This window comes from Calidris pugnax, unplaced genomic scaffold (assembly GCF_001431845.1).
Source record: "Calidris pugnax isolate Ruff unplaced genomic scaffold, ASM143184v1 scaffold58, whole genome shotgun sequence".
Lineage (NCBI taxonomy): Eukaryota > Metazoa > Chordata > Aves > Charadriiformes > Scolopacidae > Calidris > Calidris pugnax.
In genome coordinates, this window is record NW_015090868.1 from 8,752,136 (window position 1) to 8,773,382 (window position 21,247).

Sequence of the window (21,247 nt, forward strand, 5' to 3'; positions counted from 1 at the left end):
AAAGTATATTTATGCTGGGATTTCTGTTCCCTCCCATTGCACTGGGTAGATAAAATAGTGAGTGTCTTTTTTTGACCCTACCTTTATCTTCAACTGCATTCTAGCAAATTTCCTGAACTGAAAAAATAGTCTTCATATGGGGAGAGTCATCCCCATCTGTAGGTAGTTTCCTTATAGCACAAACAGTGATGCAATAAGTTTAAAACTACGTATTAACTCAATGTGATCCTTGAAAGAAGAACAGTATGGCAGGTCTGGGATTTAAAAGCAAGAGCAGAAGGATATTTCCTTCATGCATATGCTCAAGCTTTTTACAAATGTGTGCTTGCAGAAAAAGCAAAACTATTAGTACATCCATTTTATGCCTTAGAATAACATTTTTTGATTTTGACCAGTTGCTTCCTACAAAAAATAAAGGAACTAGGATGAAGGCTCTGTAAAAAGGAGTAAATGTAAATGCCAAAGCCAAACAAGGATCCGACATAGTTTTAACAATATTTGGTGGTAAGTGCACCCTGAAAAATCACAGTTTGCATCAACCCCACAGTGCTCCTCTCTTTAATGTTATGGTTCCTCGAGCACATCATTCCATAGCAATGCTGAATTTTTGAAGGCACTGAGGTGGCTGGGGATTAAGACAAGTAGATGTGCTGTGAAAGGCCAGAAAACAATTCTATCTCTGCTGAATCAGTATAAGAGGCATTTTTAAGGCTTATCTCACATACCTGTGCTTCTGAGGTTGTGTCACTGTTCAATTTATGGTACTTCAGAAAGAGAACAGAAGAAAGGATGCGATTTTTTTAACCTGATCTTGAGGGCACTCAACTTGCCAGAGCAAGTTCTTGGCCCTTGTTCCATGTTCAGGACTTTCAACACCTACCAAAATGGATTCCAACTCCTATTGTAAAACTTAAAAAATGCTGCACTTCAGAGCTGGAATGATGCTTTAGATTGAAAAATAAGTTAGGTCCTGAAATATTTTTCCGAAGACAGTGTAACAGGCAAACTGTTAGAAAACTCTGGTGAAAGCAAGATCATGGAGACACAGTGTTAAAAATAAAATCTGTGCTGCAGGTGAAGCTGGTAAATGATGCTGATAGGCTCGCAAATTACAGTATTTTGATAAATGTCAGCGAATCAACATTCTACACTGAATTTTAACACACAAACTTACTTTTGTAAAAAATGCCAACAAACCGAAGTGAGTTTTCTGTATCAAAAAGGCTTGCATTATGCGCATATCGCACTTCTTCAAAAACACTTTACAAACAGCACTGAGCTGTAGGTGTTCTTTTCTACAGCTGAACAGGCAAAGTGGTAAAGTCCCTGTAAGCAGAGTGAAAAAACCCTCCTCTCATCATTATTAGCTGAACTTCTGGTGTAATGGAGCTGCGGTCCATTAAAGGGATATTATAGGCATGAGTGGAGGGGAGGAAGGAAGAGAAAGGAAGGAATAAAATGAAACAAAACCCAACTAACCTGATCAGAAGTAAAATTTAATTAAAATTTGAGAAAAATAGAATTAATTCCTTATTGAGTCCTGAAGCCAAAAATGTGGTATACATTTCCGTGTTAAAATGCAATTCTTTTTTTCAAATATTTTTTTCCTCCAGACTTATTGTGTAAAGTTAAGAGTAGTAACTACTTCTTCTATTCTAAAAGTAGGATATTTGTAAAAACCAGTGATTTATTTAACACTGAGAAGCAACTGGTTGTCCGAATAATGATTAAAGCCCAGGCCACTACGCCTTGTTACTCTTCCCTCTCACATCAGTGCTGCTATAATTAGTACAACACATTCAGCAACTTGCACTGATTTCAGCGGGAGATGCCGAGTGCTTAACACTTCTAAATGCAAGTGCAGTTATTCTGGCACACAAATATAAATGTAGGAATTAGGTTTTAAGCATCCACTTTTTAAAAAATGAATCCTGCACAATCCAAATCTCACTGTGCATTTTCCACAGTGCAAAAAATAGCATATGTTCCCCTCCCAGCAGTGCTTCTGTAATAAACCGCCGCGTACTTTTAACTGGAAAGATTATCCCTTTATTAACACGGAACTTGAATGTCTTCTGATGGAGTGAATTTTCCAAACAAGCATGACCAGATTTTACTTAATTCCATTTCTCAGGGGCATGTTTCAAAGAAAGGATAACTCAGAAACATGTACAAAAATGTCAGCAAAAGTCAAAAGCACATAACTAAAGGGTCAGAGGAGATGCCAGTTTTACAAAGCAGTTTAGCCTCTCAAATTTAAGCACTGCAGCAGGGAAATTACATTATTATGCTTTGAAAATGTTTTAGACCCTAAAGTAAAACCAGATTATAACATGCAGTAAATTCACACACACACAAAAAAAAACACAACCCCAAACAAACCAGGTTGTGCTCAATATATTGAATACAGGCCTGGATGGGTTTGGCCTGGCTTTGCCCTCGGCCTGTCTACGCTTTTGGTTCAGCTCTTTTTGCTGTAACCAAAATTATCAATGACCACCTTCTTTTATTTAGCTTTTGCTTTGCATTTGCAGTTGTGACGTGTGATGCCTCGGGTTATAAATGTATTTTATCTAAGAAATAGTAATGCCAAGTCCTTGTTCTGTGTAGAGCTGTCTATGGCCCTTCGTTAAAATGCAGACTTGGGGAGTATGGACACAGGGTGACAGCAGAAGCCTTGAAGCAGAGGCACAAATTGATACCAGCGTGTTACAGACAACTCAAGCATGGTCAATTACTGGTTATTATGGTAATAAAACCCTGAGAGAGAGGCAAAAACAGTTTCAAGAATGACAAGGAGAACAAAGAGCAAAACCAGGCCAGGTTCAAGGCCAGGTTGGACGGGACTTTGAGCAACCTTGTCTAGTAGGAGGTGTCCCTGCCAATGGCAGGGGGGGGAACGAGATGGGCTTTAAGGTCCCTTCCAACCTAAACCATTCTATGATTCTAAGAACCCAAATATGTGAAACACACCACATAATTACAGTGAATATTGCAAACTAATGCCAACAGAGCATGCCCACAAAAACATGATGCCCCCAAGGTGACCCTAGAGAGAATTAAAAAACATAATCATAAACACTATAATTCCTTGAGGAAAGGAACCTTCCCAATAGAAAACCAGCCTTCTCCTGCTGGAGGACTTGGGATGGTGGCAGCTCATCACAACCCTTCCCCTCAGACCAAAGCCACTGGTCTCAGGAGCTGGGGTGGCCCTGGAAGGGTGAACATCGCTCCAGAGAAAGAGGGAGCTGCTAGAAACATTTTGTTTATTCGTCTTAAGCAAATCTATTTCAAACTAAAAGCACTACTATCATCATAAATGGACTAAGAATAAGTCTTTAAACAAATTTTTAGGACTTGAAGAGACAATAAATTCTCTGCTTTGCAGAGAGGGTGTGTTCCTTTGGCTTCACACAACCTGCAGGAGTCCTCTCACAACCTAGTCTTGGGAGACAACCAACTGGTTGTGATATTGTCAGAGACAAATTCTATAGGGAAAGAAGTACCATCTTGTGGACAAAGCTTGGGCATAGAAGTGACAATAGTGATACATGCAAAGGTGTCAGCTGTGAGAGGCTCCTGCTTTAATGCCAAAGAGGAAGATCCTAACAGGAACATAAATGACACAAAATCTGAAGGAAACCAATCATAAGAAGAAAAGGGTAAACTATGCATTTGGTACTCACAGACTGCTGAAAGGAAGTGATCTTCAGGCTATGCATGTAACCCATGGGATATAATCCGATTATACCAATGAAAAGATAATTTTATAAAAACAAATAGAAAGCTTGAGAGCCTGAAGGTTATAAGATGAAAATATGCTCACTAAAATATCAAGACCGCAAAAAATTGTGATGTGACGTGCAACATTTTCCATTAGTTCCCAGAAGGAAACACCAGACAAGGCACCAACAGCAAGTGGTTCTTGGCAGAAAGAAATTACAATTAAGTGGGAAATTTTATAGACACTTGATGACCAAGTCTCAAACCCCAATATTGATTCAAAGCGATGTGTCTGGGATACCAGGAGGTATGAAAGACTATTTCAAAAGCTAGAATGATTGATATTGCCATTTTGTGTCTGGGGGTTACAGAATTAGAATTGTGAGGATGAAAATGGGAGGGAGAACCAACAGGAAAATGCCAGACTAAGCCTCATATTTAGGCAATATGGCAAAATTCCACCCTATGTATGGAATAAACAAATGCCCTCAGAGGGAAAGACTTAGGTTTTGCTTTTCTTTGCCTTTTTTTTCCTGTTTAGATGTGCACTATGGCTCCATTTCTTCCTGACAGACACTCCTGACAGCTTACATAGTGTGTGTGCAAACCCTCAAGTTGTTCTTACATCCAGTAGTGAACTAGAGATGAACAATTACTGGAAATTTGACGCACAACACTGAAAAGAGGACCTCCAGGTACTAACAACAAGAGAGAGAAAAGCAAACTTGTTTTCAGCTTTAATTTGTTTTGCTCAATTGAAATATGTAACGGAATGAATCAGGAAAGATAGGATAAGAATGAAATGTCAAAAACCTATAAGAAAAAAGCTCAGGTATGTTTATTAGCCCTCCCTTGGCTGCTTGACCAAGTCAAAACTGCAGCTGCAATGAAGAAATTGTTTCTGCAGAGAGAGGTTAAGAAATAAAGTAGGAAATGTAGAGGTTTCGAAATGCAGCTAAGTAAATTTCAGATGCTTCATTACCTGTGTCATTAAGCAGTATCTAGCTACACACAGTGCTGCTTTAGCAATAGCAATTCTGATCTCTGGTTTTGAGAGTGCCAGAAGTCAACGTTGTCAGTTGGGTATATTATTCTATCTCCCCAAATCACTTTGACTGGATCAGAGCATTTGGCAATAATAATATAAATACTTTTCTTTTTTTTTCCAGGTAGAATGATGCAATACCTTTGAATGAGTCCACAATTGAACTGTTAAACTATGTGCCATACAACAAGCAGAGCTTGTCATTTATTCCTGATATATTGGTGAGTGTGTTCTTAGGCTACTGACAGCTACAGTCCACAAATCATGTAACACTTTGAAACACATGACAGTCTTTTTTCTTGAGCCTTTTATGCTCACAATTATTATACGGCATATAAAAACTGTGCACCAGAAGACTGAACTGTGAAATAACCGAAAGCTCCAAAACACACCTGTACCTGAGGAGAGCAGAGCGTTTCAAAGAACCCTCACTGTACACATCAAGAACAGCCAAGAGGGCATTTTGTACTGAAAAATGAATTCGAATCTTGTGCCTCCAAGTGGGGAGGAAAGAAGGGATAGGAAGAGGGCAGAAGAGTCGTCAGGGTACAGCTCCGCTGGAAGGGCTGGAGGTTTCTGTCTCCCTCTGAGTTTCCTGCTTCATATTATCATTTAGATTGCAAAAGACCCTTAAGCATCGAGTCCAACCCATAACCCAACACTGCCCAAACCACCCTCAACTATGTCCCTCAGCACCACGTCTACCCATCCTTTAAACACCTCCAGGGATGGTGACTCCACCACTGCCCTGGGCAACCTCTTCCAAAGCTTGACAACCCTTTTGGTGAAGAAAGGACTGAAGTGCCAGGGCATTTATGCAGCAGAAGATTTGGGATTTATTCCTATTTGTTAAAATTTCAAAAGAAGTCATTTTCAAGCTAAGAAGACAACATTTACAAATTTTTATACAGTTCTCAGTGTTAACGTGATGCCAGGCTTTGTGAAGTTCAGAAAACAAAAGCAAACAAAACCTGAGTATTTCCCCTCTCTGCACGAGTTAAGACAAAACAACTGTAAATATTTCAGACACTGAATCAAGTAGTGTCTACATGCAAGGACACCACAAATAGAAAGTAATTGATTTTTCGTAAATCTAGATTTTTTTAAATAGGATTTAGTGTTCAAAGACAGGTCAAGGGAAGTCCTATATCCCTCTTCTAACCAGCGAGTATTTATGTAATTTAGTGCATATTTTATGTAAACTGCATATTGAATCCATACATGTCGCACCACACATGAACTCTATTCTCTAAATGTAACCACTGAGCTCAAAACTATTCTTTCTCTTTATTTTACTACGTCTGGAATTCCCTTTCAACAGGAAGAAACTACTTCTGCCCAGTATAAGTCACTGCTAATGATTATGGCCCTCAATAAATGGAAGTAAGAATTTACATTTTCTTGGACACAGAAAGGGAATTAAACTTGAGCCCTCCAACAGTCTTGGTTATGTACCATATTCTGCTCACAAAGGGATATATAAAAGGGGATCTTCTCTTGTAATATTTTAAAAACATATGAGAGTTAGTAATACAACTTGCCAGGGTCCTGATACAGGCAGTTATGGGATTCTGGAGTACAGTAAGGAGAATGCATATTAATTGTGCCCTTCAGGGTAAATTCACCTATTACATTTTTAAAAAGGTAACCTCCATTCTATTTCCTAAAGAAAGAAATAAGAATAAGGTTTAGTCACCAGAATCACTTAGCAGTATTAAGCCTAAACCCTGAGAGGATTACAAATCCTGTCTCTTCACTAGCATTTGCAGTGAGTAACAGCAGGTAAACCTCTGCTCCAGACATTCCTGACTGTGGATGCCATTAACTCTTTTTGTGCACTATATAAAGAATGTAGGTGCCTACAGTTGCTTCTGACCAATTGTACCGTGTCCAGCTTTGGAGTCCTCAGTGACTCTAACTCTAATTCTATGAATATTAGGTACTGCAATGCACTAAGTGTGTTTATGGACCTTGCCCAAAGCCATTTTGTCTGCTAAATGACATCATCTCCTAAGACACATTGATTTTTCTTGAAACTAGGCTCCCAAGTCACTTCAGCCCTTCAACAACCACTACATAAGTCTGTCAAGAGATTCTTATTTGCTAAACCACAGAGCCTTTCTCTCTTTTGCATCACAACAGCTATTTCTGTCTTAAAGAAAGAGAATTAGTCACAAAACTGAAACTGGCAGTGGTGGGAACCGTATTTTTAACTATTACAAACACACCTGCTTGGCAAAGGAGCTTTTAAACAAAATGGATGGTACATGCTTGAATCCATAATTCTTCCTAATGCATAGGCAGCAAATGGCAAGTAACTGAAATGCTCTAGTACTTAATATATGTGCCTTTAGGGAGAAAAAACTGTCAATAAGCCATGTCATAAATAAATATTTACCATATTTGCCCTCAAGGCACTTCCATCACATTTTACCAGAAAGAACAGTATTTGACATGTTCACCATAGAGAGTTTTGGCCCAAAACAGAACACATTTGGTTGCTCAGTTGTGCTACAGACAAGAGGATTAAAATTAGTACGTTTTTTAATTTTTCAGTTTTTTGCTGAAGTTCAGAAAAAATCTCCACCAGTATTTTTTTGAGAGGTAAAAAAAAACCACTTTTCCAAACTGTTTCATATATTGAAATGGCTACAAACTGCTTGACTATGCTAATGGATTCAGAAGGATAGGGAGCTCTCTTCTTTGGAAGTAATTGCTCTCAGGATTAAAATAGCTGAAGTAATTCACTGCAATGAAATTTATTCATTTTGCTTTAAAATTTCTGTAAAACTTTGCATGCCCCAGAATTACAGAAGAAAGGGGGGAAACCAGGTTGCTGTAACAACCTTTACAAGATACAGTGTGCCCATCCTTGCATCCCATACGCTCATGAGATGATAGAAAAGACAGAATCAAGTGATACTTGCCCTTTCCTGTCCCTGTCTTTATTTCATAGCACTGCTGTCAATCCTAGTCTTGCTCAAGGAAGAGTGTAAGATCATGTTTAACTCTCTTTTAAGCACCTCGTGTCAGGCTTGAAAGGCTCCAGTCCCTATATCTCTTGTCCTCATTTCCCATCACATACATGTTGTACACGTGTGTTCATTGTGTTTGTGTGGGGAAATATATCCACATGTCAAAACTTAACGGGATGGAATAAAACTACTTTCCATCTAAGGACTTCATCGAAACAGTATTAATTTACAGTATACCCTAAAATAAACGTGATACTTGGGAATTAGTATGTATAAATTATAGTCAGGCCTTAGATATACAGGGTAGCAAGAATAATTCTCTCCCAATTAGAATAATTTATAACATACAATATATCCTGTCAGGTACAATGTGCTGACATCTTTACATGAAAGGACAAAAAGACTAATACATAACAATAAACTCCCAGGACAGTATCAATTAACACTGCCAGACTAAGCAGTTCTTCTTACTTATCTTACTGGAGTGGCTTATTTAATAAACAAAACAAGACTTCTCGAGAGGATTGTAATGTCATTAGTTTTATTCTTCCCTTCACCTCCTATGCTGAATAGGGCTTTTTTTTTTTTCATAGTTAGCTGTACCTGTCAGAAATGTGGCATGTGTTTTCTCATCCTGATACCTGATGTCCTTTACTGATGTTTCTCCTGGGCATCCTCAGTGGCATTCAAATAGGACCTTGGAGTATGGCACTCTCTCTTTTCCCCCCTTCACTCTTCTCTTTTTTTTTTTTTTTTACTACAGTTTTTTTATAACTGTCCCATATTTTTCACTTCTAAGGCTCTTTTTTTTTTTTTTTTTCTACTTTCACTGAAATATTTTCACTTAGCCAACACTATTTAAATCTTGGCATGATCAAAGTCTATCTGAGGTACTGGGGAAAGTAACAAATTACCTCATCAATTATATTTCTATATAAAGACAAGACCTGAAAAGAAAAAGCGAAAAATAGAACCAACTTGGCAACGCATCTGCACACACACACAAAGTCAGCCTTTTTGCAATATTATGATTTCCTTCATAATTTCCAAAGTATAATAGACTACTGAAGATTTGGAGTTTTCTGACGAATCTACACGTTGCAGGTGCGATAGAAGAACACAAAGAGACGGGTGAGGCAGCACACTGAGGTATAATGAGAATGGCTCCCCTTGTCTCACAAGACTCTGGGATTTCAATCGAGACAAAAAAATGGATTTCTAAAAGATTTTTTGAAAGAAAGTCTAAAAAACTCATAAAAAATTAATAAGAGTACCGGAGCCAGAATAGTGAAAGCTGAATATTTCAAGGATTCTTCTGGGACATGAGACCAGGCTTGAAGTCCTTGGTCTACCAGAGCCCATTCTGGGAATACAGCATGTTCAGAGATGAACCTCTGACTTTTTCACTCAGAACAGACACTCCACCCTGACCGTCAGCGTTTTCTCTCGAGAAAAGCTCCATCTACATGTTTTTGTTCCGTAAAAAGTCCGGTTCTTAGGTCACATCTGGCACAATCCCCAGAAGCTTGAGGAACTTTTTCAGAACTTCTCCCTCTCCTTCACGAACACACCCAGTAATGTCTATAATTCAGAAGCTGTATTTTTGGAGGCAGAGGTAATTATGGAACTGTTTTAGTTTTTTTAATAAGGCAATGTCGATATGTTTGGCTGAATACTAATTAACCCAGGATCTCCCATCCCTGCCAGTGTATGCATTAAAGCATATGCATAAATGACATAATGGAGGCTCTTAAAGTCCCCAGTGTTTTACCAAAAAAGTAGGCTCATATATGATGATTAGAACAATAAATTATTGCTCTCACTTTCTCTCTGGTTACCACATCCAAGCTTAGAGCAGACCACAATATCAGTATTATCCCCTCCAACTTGATGACTTACAAATAGCAATCTTAGTGCAACCTTGTATTTTATTCCCTGTGTCCTTGAGAGACCAGAATAGTTTCAATGAGGGTGGACGATACAGCACAGTTTAAAAGTTAATCAATTATTGCTGCAGGAGAGGTAGGTAAAGAACAATGAAGTAAGACAAAGAACAGCCTGGGTACCATCTCACACTGAGTTATTCCCCCCAGCTGAAAGTAAAATAAAAAAGTATTCGAAAACTTGAGAGCTCTCAAAATTAATTAAATGTTTGAAACTAAACTAAAACTTATATTTCTTAGAAGAATGAAAGTTATATCCATAAAAACATAAAAAAGTGAAGTTAGCAAGCTGTCATACTAAAATAAAAAGTACCCTATCCTAACCGTGTGAAGTGTTCCAGTAGTTTAACAGAATGCTTTTATTCTCGCACAAAGAAAAACATGATAAAAATGTAACAAGCATAAACAACAACAATTTTAATAATTTATTTTCACACAGGAAGCCTCTTTTTTTGCAGTTATCAAATTAATTAACTTTATCCCTTCTAAGTAAAAAGTGAAAATTGGTCTTTCATATATAAACACAGCTTTGCAAACAGGGAGTCAAAGTCTGTGTCGATTAATGCCATCTGTAATTCTCTGCTATCTGCCAAATAGTCAGAAAGAATTCACATTCTCCTTTTTCTTTTCTAACTCTAAACCAGAAGCAACGATCACTTGAAGTAGTATTTTTAAGGAGGTCCTTACCTTTGAAGTATTTTTCAGTTCCTTTTGGCAATCTATTGAAATGGAATATTTACCTGTTAAAAAGAAGATAAGGTGTCATTAGCGATATCTCAGAATGCACGGCTAAATAAAGCATCTTCATTATTTAGTTAAATACATATATAGATTAATGTTCATTATGTTCCCTTCAGTGTATTTCTATGATTGTCCTCAAGGGAACTGTAGGATTTGGGAAATGTGATATGCTCTTAGAACTGCAAATATTTAAAAGAATATGTGCTCAGTGTGACTCAGGTGAGCTCCTAAGCGCCGACCTCCCAGTTATTTTTCCATTTATGGGCAAAACACATTTCAGTATTGGTTTATGTGGTACCTACAGAATTTTCTACATATCTGGAATCCAAGTGAGTACACCCCCAGAGAATTCTGTTGTCCAGCATTTTCTTGTATCTCATTCCTTTTCTACTCCCCTGCAGTCTCCTCTTTAGCATTTATTTTTTAATGGACAAGGGCCACTTTGTATTTCTCCAATTGAACAATGTCTTGCACAACAGAATTCTGACTCTGAATGGCAATAAATACATAAAAATAAATATTATATACAACTTAGTATATGGCAGTACGGTATGGTGCATACAAAGAAAAAGACAAACATTTATTAATAATTCATAATTGCTATTAAGAGTTCTGTTTTAAAAAGTTCATTAGATATTCAGCATGAAATGAAATTAATTTACAAACTCAGGAGAAAAAACAGCCTATTTCCAGAACTCTAGGACTAAAATCAACTTATTTCTCATTCTTTTCATGACTCTAATAATCACAGAATACATATTTCTTAGAAATCTCCCCTTATTTCCTGTTCAGTTGTAGCATTTGGAGGAATATCCCGATAGAGTGGAAGTCTCATAAATGTGGCTTTTTGATAAGAGCACATCAAATTTACAGTCTCACTTCAGTGCTTCTATTGTTTTTCATTTATTTTCATCACTGCAAAACTACAGGAGTGATAACTGAAACTTTCCTTTTGTCTTTGATGGGAAAATGTGAACTTATACCCCCAAGATTGCATATGCCTACGAAGGCAGGGTTTCACTCTGTCCTGAAAGCAGAATTTTCAGGAGCAGCCTGGTGGTAAAAAAAAATCTGCTGCTTTCATTGCTGCCACTAAGGAAGATTTGACTGACAGTGAGCCCAGAGTTTTACTGTAGAAAAAAATGAAGTATTTGAGAGGGGTGAGAATCCTGAAGGGGGCACACACGAGAGATGGGGAGGGAGAGGTAATTTTTCACTCTTTCCTACACTATTTAAAACTACTTGCAAAAGCCATGATGCCTTCAGAAATACGTTATAAAGCAAATGAAACTGCAATTAGTTATACTTTATGTTTAAAACTTCTTTTAAAACATAAGTTAGTAACCTTCTAATAAAGGAATTACGCTGTAGTGAAAACAGAGTAGATTTATAAAGCTACTCTGTGTCAGTATGTCAGCCTTGGTAATGTGAAATACTGAGAAATACAGGAAAAATATGAAAAAAAAAAAACCATGTAGTTTCACATAAACCACTGTATTACTACTTGGAATGTCATGAAAATATATATTCCAGATTTCCACCTCTGTTCAGAAACCTCAAGAACCGTATTTTGGCAGAAGGACATTGAGCATTACAGCCCCTTCTTTACCAGAAATAGCTTTTGTTCCTTATTTTTGGAGTAATTCTGATTGATGCAATTTCTACCATTTTTCACTTTAATAACACACTTGCCTCCACCAAACACTCCAAAATAACAAGAAAATATTGAGCTGAATCTTTGAATACGCACAAACACCAAAGCCAAGTGAGTATTACAATTTTTGCCTGGTGTAGGATCATCAAAATTCTCATAGTTATCCCAAGACTATCAAGTAAAAAATAGCCAGATCATGCATATTTAATGTTTAAAATATTACTATTAAAAATACCATGTCCTCTTGTATTGATTAAAATCAGTCAGCCTCTAGCCTTACAAATTCTTCTTAGATTGGTAACGAGCATCTGAAATCCTTCAGAGTAGATAATTGCTTACTTATGGGATAGCCACATATATTCACAGGTGGAAACCAAGAGTGAGTGCTAGAAGAATACATTGGATCCTAAAGGACAATAATTAGCAAATCATTTAAGCATATGGTGAAAAACAGCCAGCCTGGGAAATACACACTTTCTGGGGCCGTTTTCTTATTAAAAAGGAAGATAGTAATTTTAATAAAAGCTACCTTCTCTTTTTGCTCAATGGCACACTGAGAACACTATAAATTCCATTTCTTTTCTTAACTTTTTGCCTGCTGTGCCTTTAAGTGACTATTTGTTACTGCCATTGATGTTCTTCCATTTGGGGGTATTTGGGTTTATTTTATAGCGAACCGAAAGGATATTTTTTACTGTAAATATTGACTAATCTTTTGTCACTCTCACTGTAAGGAAATACAACTGTTCCAAACTTGAGCACGTGTATTATACAAGCGTGTGCTGCGAGGTAAATAGAGAGAAACTTGACACATCCTTGTATTATCTAAAGTGATTAATAGCTATAATTACGGGCAGCAAACATCCTATTCTAACACTGCTCTGCTGAAAAAGATGTTGATAGCATTGAGGGCCAGCATGGAGCTAAAGATTGCTAAATTAAATATGTTACCATGGCAGCCGCTTACTGTAAACTGGATCAGAGCAGAGTGGACAAAAAGACATTTCCAAAACATCACCGAGTTCTTTTGCCTTTAGATATTTTGATAAGTTTCATGAAGTGTTATTTCAGAATCTGTTAATCCATGTTATGCTTCTTAAGTGCACTGCATCTACCTGCTGTGAAAGGGGAAGTCTCCTTATGTATTTCAGAAGGCAGATTTTCTATCGTGCCTCACTAAACACCCAGGACCTCAGGTATGCCTATAGGTAAAAGGTAATCCATTCTGTTTAATGGCAGTTTTTAAACTGCAGCTCCATCAGATATGTAGATTGGTGGGGTTTTTTAATTGCCGCTCTTCAGAACGTGTCACAGGGTCTGTCTGGGTAGGTGACTGTGAGACACAAGAATTCAATCCTGGCAGTGTCCTCAATTCAACATTTATTTCATTACACGGGCCTTTTCACTGTATATACCACAATTGTAATAGTTCCTCAGTGATTCCTAGAGCTTGAGTCAACTTGCATTCATTTTATTGTGTTTTAAATTTTCTTTACCTTTGGATCTATCAGAATCATTTAAGCAAGTAGCAATGTATCCTGATTTCCACACCTATCCTGAATCCCTAACACATATCTATACTTGCATCTAATTTTACTTATAATCAAAGTAAGAAAAACATAAGCATTATCTTCAATTTTATCCTTAGCTTCCCAAAGAAACTGTTCTCATTTTGATCAATGTTAATTCTAGTTCTTTTTTACTTAAGGTGAGATTAAGTAGGCAAATCTACGGAAATTAGAACTCATCAGAGTCAACCTGTTTCAGCAGCTGCCAACAGGAGAATCCTTTTGTGATGGATCAGGTACTAACCACTAGACTGAAAAGCCTGAATATGTATTAATTTTAGCTCTTATTTTAAGTCTTTTGCCTAAGCTTCGGTTTAGCAGAAGCTTTCTAATTTTTCTTAGATTTTCTCAGTTACAAATGAAAAATGGCATGCATTTATTCCATAAGATATTATTCTGAACATGACTATGTTTAAAATATGGTTTGGAAATGAAAAACATAATGAATAGTGATAGCTCATATTATTATATTAGTATCTTCAGGCAACAGCTTTAGGGTCAGCAGAAGATAATTAACATTCAAAGTTCAGTAAGGTATTGATTTTTGTATCCAAGACAACCCTAAAAATTGGAAGTCTGGAATGACTTTGTTGTCTCTCTAAAATAAGGAGTGGCAAATAAACACAATGGTAGTAGTAAAAAGAATTTTACAATCATGAAACAATACCTGTACATATAAGTAATGTCTCTAAATACTAAATTCCTAAGGAAAAAACAGAATGCATGTATCTCAATCAAGAAACGAGAGGAATCCATGTGGATACACTCCAGCCCCGTCTTCTACCAGCAGATCCTGTAGTTCTGCTCTTGCACAGCCCTACTGGAGCTGCTGGTTGACCCAAAATAGTATGTTTTATTCTTGGGCTCCCTCAGCTTCTGAAGAAAAGTTATTTCTTTTAAAGCTGACTTTTTTTTTTTCTTTTTTTTTTTTTTTTTAACTGTATTTCCTAAATTGAAGTGAGCAGAGGAGAAAAGCTTTGCAGTTTTTTTTTTTTTTTTTTTTTTTTTTTAACTGTATTTCCTAAATTGAAGTGAGCAGAGGAGAAAAGCTTTGCAGTTCTGTGGTTCTTCTCTTTAACTTTCTAAATAACCAGTCTCATCAGACCTGTTAGGACCAAAGGCACTTAACTCCCTTGCAGCCATCAACATTTCAGCAGTAATTTGCTTTGCATATGCTGAAACTGCAGAAGAATTGGTCCTCATCGCTCTGCCCGCCCCATTACAGCCAAAATACACACACCCCCCAGTGACACATGGTGGCAGGGGAAGGGAACAAGCAGAGAGACCCGACCTTAAAAACTCATCGTTTACACAACAGCATACAACACGTTGGAAGATGAGGAGCGTTAAATAATTGTCAATTTAAAACAAATACAATTTACCATCATAAGGCATTTAAAGAAATTAAGATCTTGACAACCAGCCACTTTTTATTTTTGAGAAGATTAGAAATAAAATTGATAATAATGGTACAAGCACCATAATTTGGATTTACATAAAGCCTTTGATAATGTCTCAAATGATAGTCTTCATCTTAAACTGAAAGCAGGAAAGATTCAGGTTAAACATGGGAAAAGATAAAGAACTGATTAAAGTAAAGTGATTAGAAAGTAAAGTGCTGAAAAGGGTCACAGGGGAGTCAGTTCTCAGATCTTTATTGCTTCTAATCTACATAAATTACCAAGACAGAGAAACTAGCTGTAGAATTGCCAAACGCACTGATGACTTACAACTGAAATGAAGTAGTAAGTGGAAAGCAAAAGAATTAAATGATAATTCCCACTGGAAAGTGGTTTACATATTAAACGGAAAACAGAATTTACGAATGATAAATATAAGATATAAAGCCTGCCTTGTTTTTCCTTACAGAAGTACAAGAAGCCTGCTTGCAAATCCTGTAATGCAAACTTCAGGGAACCTTTCTAAACCTGTCTGGATTACAGAAAATCAAAGAGAATGGGAGGCAATTTCAGTACACTGCAGCTCTGGCGAAGAAAAAAATACAGCACTTTGGAAAAAACCTTATGATCATTACCCTTGCAGTTGCATCACTACTGTACAACAATTACTAATATTCCATTTTCTGTTAGAAGTCTCAAAACAGAGAAAACACAACAAAGCAGCCCCTCCTCGCAATAAGGCTGCCAACATTTCCACTGAAATAGTTCTTGCCATTTTCCCCCATCTCCTGATTTTTAATCTCAAATAAAACTTAAAATCATCAAGCTCCAATGGAAAGAAGGAAAAATAAACCATTACACAGCATAATGAAAAATAACCCTTCTGGACTTTATGCTGGGGTTTGTGTCTTTTGTAGTATAGAAATGCTGAGGATCAGACTTACGGAACGACTAGCTATACAATACTGACAGCATAAATATCATAACCCAGTGATAAATATCATAACCTAGTCAAAATACATGGAAAATTTAACTTAAGCAGTTAGAAAATATGTGTTGGAGATGAGGAAGGAGTAAAAGAGGTATCTCACAGGAAGCCAGGTATGATGTTGCTAGAAAAGAGAAGACTGAGGAGGATCTGATCAACGCCTATAAATACTTAAAGGGTGGGTGTCAGGAGGATGGGGCCAGTCTCTTTTCAGTGGTACTCAGGGACAGGACAAGAGGAAATGGGCACAAACTTGAACATAAGAAGTTCCACCTAAACATGAGGAGGAACTTCTTTCCTGTGAGGGTGGCAGAGCCCTGGAAGAGGCTGCCCAGAGAGGTGGTGGAGTCTCTTTCTCTGGAGACATTCAAACCCCACCTGGACACATTCCTGTGCAACCTGCTCTGGATGGACCTGCTCTGGCAGGCGGTTGGACTGGGTGATCTCCAGAGGTCCCTTCCAACCCCATAGCATTCTGTGATTCTCTGATTATCACTGTAATTTGACCCATTCAGTGTGCTACAGAGATAGTGTTATAATTATCTTACTTGTATCCTTCCGAAGCCTTTGAAAGCATCACTCATAAGACAGAAATATAAGACAATGAAGAAAATTTTAGTTTCAAAAATCTAAATATACAGGTAATTACATTTTATTACTTTTTTTCCTGTATCTGATATTCCAGTCTTGGTTCAGTATCATATCTTGCCTCCATCCACGTCTTCCTATAAACGTCATATTATTTGATCTTAGTTTGCCTGGAGAGCTACCAGAAAAAAGCCCAAACCAAAACAATGAAGTGAGTGCAACACAAATGGCAACTCTCAAAAGAAGAAAACAAAGAAAATGGGAAGAAGAATTGCACTAAGCTCCGTTTCTTATGTGCAATGCAGATTTATAATTACACATACATATGGTCCTCGGGACAGCTGCAGAAAGACAATGGAAGCACAAGGGTTTATAGTGATGAAACTGCATTCCTGGGTCCATGTGAATTGGAGCTGAAATGATCATTTTAAGTCCAGCACCTGCAAAATATTTTCCTATGATATACATAAGAAATTATGGTCAAGGGATGTTTGTATCAGAGTATACAGCTCACAATGGGGAGAAATAAAGTTGTACAGAGAGAGAAATTAAGAGAAAGTAAGAGAAGGAAATTAACATTCCTTCTATTTTATTGCCCTGCTTCTGGTTTTTCAATATTTGGTTAATGAATTTAATATATCTCTCTCAGTGCCCATCGTTTTACAAATACTTGCAGGTTGACAGACAGCTCGATATCAAATACACAAGGTTTCTGTATTCAACATTCCATTGTTATGACTTCCTTTGATTTGTAAAGGTCATTAATGTTATTGATTACATTAATTTGAAAGCTGCTTGAATAACCCAGAAAATGAACGTAAAATGAATGGCTGCAAAAGGTGACAACACACAAAATTGCTGTGGTCTTCAGAGAGGACTTCTCCTGGGCATTTTCCCCGTCGATCAGCTCAACATCACAGGAGCAAAAGAGCCCAAATACAAATGTTCTATTCGTTTTTTATGTTCTAGTAAATAGAAAAAAAGTTTGATCATTTTTTCCTCACTTTTATCAGTGACTTCCAGCAACAAGATACCTTCCTGGAGAAGAACAGGGACTGTTCAGATGACAAAAGCAAGTCTTTTTAGTCTTTTTGTACTTATGCTAAGTATAAGAAACAAACGGTATGGCCTGATAAGGAAAGGCATAATAAATTTTACAAATCTAGTCAAGCATTTGTTATTCTTTAAGAAGTTAAACATTCAGGAGTTCTCTCTTCATTTTCAATTTGTGCCAGTGATAAAAACTTCATCTACAGACGTACTTTTTTCCAGAAAAACTGGATGAACTTGGAAGATCATCAACACCAAGATGATTTTGTAAGATCATCATTAAAGATATCATTAAAGATATTCCCAGTCTTCAAGTCAGCAACAGGGAATTGCTCTAAATAACCACAGTTATATGTCACACACTATCTATGCAAACAAGGATTTTAGGGAGAGAACTTTATAACAGAATTCCAAGTCACCTGCCTGGGCATCTCCCTTTTCGTACATCTTTGCCTATTTGAAAGACCCCAGCCAGGGTCTACCTTAAATTCACAGGACTTCTCAGTCGTGCTGGTTGCAGTACATGGATTTATAGAATCATAGAATCGTCTAAGTTGGAAGGGACCTTAAAGATCATCTAGTCCAACCATCAACCTAACTCTGACAAAAAAAACCAAAAAAGAAATAAGCAATAAAAAAAAAAATCACTAAACCATATTCTTGAGGACCACGTCAACCCGTCTTTTTGATCTCCTCCCTGATCAGGAATCCCTTGCCAGCTTTCCTGGAGCCCTTTCATGGAGTGGAAGGGGCTCTAAGGTCTCCCCAGAGCCTTCTCTTCTCCAGGCTGAACCCCCCCAACTCCCTCAGCCTGTCTGAGGCTGAGAGATACAGCATCTTGTTTCATCATTTGATATCTGTTCATAAACCAGGATTATGCTGTTCGTCTTATGCTCCTACTTTCAAACTATTACGATGTTAAAATTACTTCCTTAAAAACACAGTTCCATTATTCTAGGTTCTTATCAATGTTGACAACGTAAGAAATATGAGTTATCTAAGAACACTGACACAAAGAAGTATACATGAACCTCTCGAAGCTGACATAGCAAGTATTTGTATTTGTCATAAACTATCGCTCTCATACACTTGAAAATAATATAAAATCACTCACTTGAGATGGATGAAATATTAAATACTAGTGAGATGCACAAGAGCATTATTATTTGCCTCTTGGTCCTTGGTTTCCCAGCAGTTAATTGCAATGAGTTGGCATCATTAAAAACTTGATATGCAACTGAATAACCCTATTCAAATCCAAGAGTGCTGGAAACATCTTTGTCAGCAGCTGTTTCCTGACACTTATGCACACCTTGTGCATGAAGGATGACGAGAGGAATCTGAACATCCCACAGAAAATAAACTGCGCTGGCAATGTAGCTAGACCAAAATGCAACAATCTTCCAGGGGTTCAAAGAAAAATCCCCTGATTTTTCCTGGAAATCCTTGGAATCCTTTTGAAAGCTACAAAACCAAGAAAAACCCACGCCTGGCAACTGTGTGCAGAAAGGGTAACAATCAAACCCAAATAGAACATAAATAGGGCAATTGGCACCTTATTTGTTTTAAAAGATGGGAAATTTAAAAGATGTGAGATGGGAATTACAAGAGAGCCACAACAAAACCACATCAAACAACTTAAGTTGCTATTTCAGTCCTGCAAATAAAGAAAAGCCTCTTATTCCAGTACAAGGAGACATCCAAAGCACAGAACAGTTTAATAAGCAACAGTTTTTGTAAGATCTTTCTTCACAGACAAATTCTTGATTAGAGTTTGAAGACGGGAGCTTTAAGAATTACAAACTTTGCAGGGAGTGATTACTGTTGCCTTTCAAGCTGACAAATATAAAAGGAATATGTAAATTCTTTGTCATCATCAGGAAAACATTTCTGACCACTCATTCTGAATGCCGAACTGAGAAATGTCACTATTTCTCTCATTAAAAATGGCATTCTATCTGGCTTGGCTGAAATTAGTATATAAAGAGAAAGTATTTATAGAAGCATTGAGCATCTGTGCTCATCAGCCTCTCTGTTTATTGAACTGTGCATTTTTGAATCTGAAATTCTTTTGAGATGACTTAAACCTAAGAACATCCCACAGTTCTACTTAATCTTCTTCAAACTGCTCCTTAGGAGCTGCAATTGAATAGCCCTGGGAGAACCATCAGAGGAAAAAAAATGCATCATCTATTATCCGTGTATTGAAGTGGATGGTAATCTCCCAATGCTGAACAATTTGAAGGACTGAGTCTTAAATATACTATAAGAAAACCAAAAGTTTAAGTAGGAAAAAACCATGAGAGAATTTAAGAGTAGTTTATTTCAAGAAACACTTGGTGACCAGCTGCGGATCCAACTGTATAAAAGCATTTCTTTTCAGCTGATGACATGAAAATAAAACTGAACTGAAAAAAAGCGTTCTAATTACTGATGGTAAGGTCTGATCAGGACAATAAAACAGGTGTACAGAAATGAAGTGAGGCACATATTGAAAATACAAATCAAAGCAAAGCCCATGATATTTGAAATAGAAGTTATTATTGTTCAGAGGTAGCACCGGGGCAGAGTTTGTTGGTATTTGTTCAGAGGTAGCATCAAGGCTCTCAGTTCCACGGTCCATACCCACAGCTTCCTGAACCTCTCTCTGAATTGGGAATGTTGCAGAGCTCCCTGACTCAAGAGGCACATTTCTATTGCCCCAATTCAGAAAACGTCTCAAACATTTTTCAGCAAGGGAAAATCTCAGTATAAACATTTGCCTGAAGTGCTACATTGCTTAAATGCTACCCTGAATAGGGATGTATATTTCATTTCTCCTCAAACGAGGAATGTCCCTAATTTGAATCCTATGCTAATAAAAACGCTCCAGCCCATGTTCTTTGGTGACTCACAGAAGTAAAAGCATTTTTCTTCTATGGCCAGAGAAATGTTCTGTGAGCTACGAGCGTTGCCCATCCACAACTGGCCTGTTCTGCTGCCAAACACCAGTTCTGCCTCAAATCACAGAGCATCTCCCTCTGTATTACAGGGAATAATGAATAAAATCACTCTTTTTTAAACCTAAACATCAATTTTCATGAATCTTGTAAGAAACTAATATTTTTCAGACCCTCCTCTGTTAAGTTTGCAGAAATTAGCTCCTGGATTTGAAAGCCACTGAGGAGAAGGCAGGGATCTGGTGATAACCTGAGAGCAGGAATAAGCCCCAGGAAACTATGTTAGAAAAGAATCTGATAACTAGTTGTAAAATATCATTTGGGAAACAGCATTAAATTGTTCCTTCTAGGCCTAGAAAAATGAGTCAAAAACCTTGCAATGCAGAATATAATAAATTTACCAAACTGATAAAAGACTTACTTTTGCATAGCAAATAAATTAACAGAACACTAGTAGCTATGGAAACTGAAACAAGGCATAATTTTTCCTCAAAAAAAAAATAAGGAATGGAATTTACATCGCCAGCTTAAGGATAGCAGTTAAAGGCCATCAAAGCAGAACGCATGACTGGTTCAGAACCTCACCCACAAGTATCAGATAGTGCGGACTTAATCCTGGGAGATCTGCAT

At 37.3% G+C, this 21,247-nt stretch overlaps 1 protein-coding gene across 1 annotated transcript in view; it reads right to left on the minus strand.

Moving 5' to 3' along the window:
- TENM3 (teneurin transmembrane protein 3) overlaps nt 1-21,247 on the minus strand; it is a 1,441,984-nt gene that overhangs the window by 1,237,939 nt on the left and 182,798 nt on the right. The window contains exon 3 of the mRNA XM_014945587.1: nt 10,377-10,429. The gene's annotated coding sequence lies outside the window, so the exon portion shown is untranslated. The remainder of the gene's footprint in view (nt 1-10,376; nt 10,430-21,247) is intronic.